Genomic DNA, 5,000 nt, shown 5'->3' with positions numbered 1-5,000 from the left:
TGCAAAGCAGTGTCATTACAACCTTTCATAAACAACAGGGCAGCACTGCACCGCACTGCACCGCACCCCACACTACATCACACTTGCCTGCCTGCCTGCCTGCCTGCCGGCCTGCCGCTGCCTACTCTCACCAGCGGACCAAAGTGAGGATAACACCCCGAAGCAAGCATCTCCCTTGCCGCCCACCAGCCCACACCAATCCCCTTGCCTGCCTCCCACAAATTCCACCAGCGAGGCAAAGTGAAAATCAACCCCCAAAAAACGCACTCCACACCGGCCATCGCCCGCTATACACCCCCCCCCCCCCGGGGCGAATATTAAGCCCGAGAACACCGACTGTAACCAACCGCAGTGAAAAGTTGAAGTGGCAACTCATTAACCAGATTTACACTTGGCAACTCATAAACCAAATGAACAAAAAATCTGGTTAATGAGTTGCCCAAAATAAATCTGGTTAATGAGTTGCCACTTCAACTTTTCACTGCGGTTGGTTACAGTCGGTGTTCTCGGGCTTAATATTCACCCCGGGGGGGCAGGGTGGGTGATTCTGGGGGTAGTGTCCGGGAGGGTGAGCCTTTTATTCGGCAGGAGGCGTGTGGGGAAATCATCAACCTGTCAGACGATGAGTTGTCACAAATGCCATTGCTTAATGAAAGCTGCGCTCCCGAACTGGACTGACTGTCTGACTGTCTGTCTGTCCGTTTGTCAAGGGGAGGAAAAGGCGGTGGTGGTGGTGAGGGTGGAGCTTTACGCTCAGGAGGGGAGACTTTCCTTCATGCCAATTAATCTGCAGCAGAAAGTCATCCCCCCCCGACTGGGATTCGAAGCCCGGTCCTGACCACGAGACCACCGGGGAGAGCTGCCTCAAGTCCCTGAGGGACCTGGACACGAGGCCGAGGACACACGCACGCCTGCTGCACTGGCAGCAGCGACCAACAGGGGGCTGACCGGCTGATCCTTCCCTTTCACAGGCAGGCTTTTGGCCCTCGCTCAAACGACAAAGGTGTTCAGAAGGAAGTCCTGGGGGGGAGGGAGGGAGGCAGGGAAATCAGCACAAAGCAGGTCCCCTGGAATCTCACACCTGCGTCCCAGAAAACAGGTCTCCTGGTCAAAGCAGTCCTGCCCCGTCCTGCCATTAACGTGACAATGGACAGGGCCCCGGCAGCTTGAGACACATCTTTTTTTCAATATGCAAGTTCTTTTTAAAAAGGTTTCCTTCCACAGCAGCTCTGAGTAAGAGTGAGAGAGAGAGAGAGAGAGAGAGAGACACTGACTGACACTGACACTGACACTGACACTGACACACACACACACACACACACACACACACCGTCTCCCATCCGATTGGTGGACTATGGGATTGAAAATCGAACTTTGAGTTTCAATGCAGGGGGGAGAGCGCGAACGCAGCCCCTCCCAACTACCACACGCGCGTTGTTGTTGTTGTAATATAGAACTGCAAGTTGCCGTTGTCGTGGTCGTTTCGAATCAGCACAAAGCAGGTGCACTCCCTGGAATGTCACACCTGCGTCCCAGAAAACAGGTCTCCCGGTCAAAGCAGTCCCGCCCCGCCCTGGGATTAACATGACAACGGACAGGGCCCAGTCAGGGAGCAGCTTGAGAGACACCTTTCAATAGGCGCTTCTGAAACATTAACGCCTTGTTTCTTCCGACAGTTTAACCAGCGATTAACATGACAACGGACAGGGCCCAGTCAGGGAGCAGCTTGAGAGACGTCTTTCAATAGGCGCTTCTGAAACATTAACGCCGTGTTTCTTCCGACAGTTTAACCAGCGATTAACATGACAACGGACAGGGCCCAGTCAGGGAGCAGCTTGAGAGACACCTTTCAATAGGCGCTTCTGAAACATTAACGCCTTGTTTCTTTCGACAGTTTAACCAGCCTTTAACACGCCTTGTGTTTTTATTTCCCATTTCCAGCCAGCCAGCCAGCCAGCCAGCCGAGCCGAGCCAGCATCTGCAGTATTTTTTTTGATTGGTCTTGCCTGCCGTGGAATGAATATTTCAACACGAGCTGCTGATTGTCAGCACCTCACCTCTTTCTCAATTGGCCGTTGCAATCTCACTCACTCGCTGTGAGACACGTCACGTCCCTAGTTTACCTTAAAGAGGTTTCCTTCCACGGCAGTTCGTTAGTGACTGAGACTGACTGACGTAGGTCCGTTGAGACACAACCCTCCCCCATCTGATTGGTGGCCTACTGGCAAATTTACCAATCTGTCAAGCAATCCTGGCAAGAAAGGAAAAAACGGCAACTTCTTTAAACTCATCCACTGTTGCAATTAGAAACGGTGGCAAAAAATGTGGCCAGAGTGGGAGAGAACGGCAGTGCTTCGAGACTGCTTTCAACACCGGCAGCCAGAGAACAAAGAGGGAGGGCAAACAGGACCCGAGATCAATTCGCATCGAGCGCGGTATCGCTTCTCGGCCTTTTGGCTAAGATCAAGTGTAGTATCTGTTCTTATCAGTTTAATATCTGATACGTCCCCTATCTGGGGACCATATATTAAATTGATTTTTGGAACAGGGAGATGGACTAGGGGCTTGCTCCGTCCACTCCACGCATCGACCCAGTATTGCAGTGTCTCTGGGAACGGTGCACCTCCCTGTGGGGAGATATTCAAAAGGAAAAACAGCTCTTTCCCAGTGTCTCTGTGTGTGTGTGTGTGTGTGTGTGTGTGTATTATTACTGAGAATAAAGCTGATCTCTCTCTCTCTCTCTCTCTCTCTCTTACACTCAGAGCTGCTGTGGAAAGAAACCGTTTTAAAAAGACCTTTCTCAGCTCAGTGGTATTTTTTTCTTCTCCAAGGCTGAGTGCCGCTCGCACGGAGTGATATAATTCAAAGTGCAAAATAACTTGGCGTCGTTGACTTGAAACAAGCAGGGTCTGCTTCCAAATGAAAGCTGCGCTCCCGAACTGGACTGACTGACTGACTGTCTGTCTGTCTGTCTGTTTGTCAAGGGGTGGAAAAGGCGGCGGTGGTGGTTAAGGGTGGAGCTTTACGCTCAGGAGGGGAGACTTTCTTTCAGAGGTGCCAATTAATCTGCAGCAGAAAGCCATCCCCCCCCGACCGGGATTCGAAGCCCGGTCCTGACCACGAGACCACCGGGGAGAGCTGCCTCAAGTCCCTGAGGGACCTGGACACGAGGCCGAATACACACGCACGCCTGCTGCACTGGCAGCAGCGACCAACAGGGGGCTGACCGGCTGATCCTTCCCTTTCACAGGCAGGCTTTTGGCCCTCGCTCAAACGACAAAGGTGTTCAGAAGGAAGTCCTGGGGGGAAGGCATGGAGGGACGGACACAGGGAAGTCCGCACAAAACAGGTCCCCTGGAACCTCTGACCCAGAAAACCGGGTTCCTGGTGAAAGCAGTCCCGCCCCGCTCTGCCATTAACATGACAACGGACAGGGCCCGGACCAGGCGCAGCGGACGGTAGCGAGCAGTCGGAGGGTGAAAATCCGCCAGTGGGTGAAATGGAGAGCCGTGCGGTGAGAGGAGGCGGAAAGCGGTTCGCAGACTTTCGCTGTACCTCCGGCGGGCAGCGCCGCACCTCCGACCGCTCGCTACCGTCCGCTGCGCCTGGTCCGGCCGCACGCGACCAGCCGTACCCGGAGGAAATCGGCCTCGGCCTTCCCGAGATATCAGTCTCCAGGTGGGACAGAAAAACCGGGGGCCCCCGGCTCGCTTTCAGCGGCCCGCTAGTCGACTTCCCGGCGTGCGAACGCGATCCTTCCGGTACCCTTCGGTGCCCCTTGCCCGACTCTAGCTCCGGTGGTAAAGCGGAGTCGGTCGGTCTGACGGCCGCCGAGTTAGCAGGCGGAAAGCGGTTTGCAGCCTTTCGCTGTACCTCCGGCGGGCAGCGCCGCACCTCCGAGCGCCCGGTACCGTCCGCTGCGCCTCGTCCTGCCGCACGCGACGAGCCGTCCCCGGAGGAAATCGGCCTCGGCCTTCCTGAGATATCAGCCTCCATACGGGCGTCACAAATCAGTGGACATGGTCAGCTGCAAAGCAGTGTCATTACAACCTTTCATAAACAACAGGGCAGCACTGCACCGCACTGCACCGCACCCCACACTACATCACACTTGCCTGCCTGCCTGCCTGCCTGCCGGCCTGCCGCTGCCTACTCTCACCAGCGGACCAAAGTGAGGATAACACCCCGAAGCAAGCATCTCCCTTGCCGCCCACCAGCCCACACCAATCCCCTTGCCTGCCTCCCACAAATTCCACCAGCGAGGCAAAGTGAAAATCAACCCCCAAAAAACGCACTCCACACCGGCCATCGCCCGCTATACACCCCCCCCCCCCCGGGGCGAATATTAAGCCCGAGAACACCGACTGTAACCAACCGCAGTGAAAAGTTGAAGTGGCAACTCATTAACCAGATTTACACTTGGCAACTCATAAACCAAATGAACAAAAAATCTGGTTAATGAGTTGCCCAAAATAAATCTGGTTAATGAGTTGCCACTTCAACTTTTCACTGCGGTTGGTTACAGTCGGTGTTCTCGGGCTTAATATTCACCCCGGGGGGGCAGGGTGGGTGATTCTGGGGGTAGTGTCCGGGAGGGTGAGCCTTTTATTCGGCAGGAGGCGTGTGGGGAAATCATCAACCTGTCAGACGATGAGTTGTCACAAATGCCATTGCTTAATGAAAGCTGCGCTCCCGAACTGGACTGACTGTCTGACTGTCTGTCTGTCCGTTTGTCAAGGGGAGGAAAAGGCGGTGGTGGTGGTGAGGGTGGAGCTTTACGCTCAGGAGGGGAGACTTTCCTTCATGCCAATTAATCTGCAGCAGAAAGTCATCCCCCCCCGACTGGGATTCGAAGCCCGGTCCTGACCACGAGACCACCGGGGAGAGCTGCCTCAAGTCCCTGAGGGACCTGGACACGAGGCCGAGGACACACGCACGCCTGCTGCACTGGCAGCAGCGACCAACAGGGGGCTGACCGGCTGATCCTTCCCTTTCACAGG

At 55.0% G+C, this 5,000-nt stretch overlaps 1 non-coding gene across 1 annotated transcript; it reads left to right on the top strand.

Annotated features, from left to right (window-relative positions):
• The first annotated feature begins 2,437 nt into the window (after positions 1-2,437).
• Positions 2,438-2,628, top strand: LOC137318278 (U2 spliceosomal RNA). Its single transcript, XR_010961859.1, has one exon. It is a non-coding gene; the product is annotated as a U2 spliceosomal RNA (small nuclear RNA).
• The last annotated feature ends 2,372 nt before the right edge of the window (positions 2,629-5,000 follow it).

This window comes from Heptranchias perlo, unplaced genomic scaffold, assembly GCF_035084215.1.
Source record: "Heptranchias perlo isolate sHepPer1 unplaced genomic scaffold, sHepPer1.hap1 HAP1_SCAFFOLD_696, whole genome shotgun sequence".
NCBI classification, from domain to species: domain Eukaryota; kingdom Metazoa; phylum Chordata; class Chondrichthyes; order Hexanchiformes; family Hexanchidae; genus Heptranchias; species Heptranchias perlo.
This window is presented reverse-complemented; position numbering and strand designations above follow the sequence as displayed.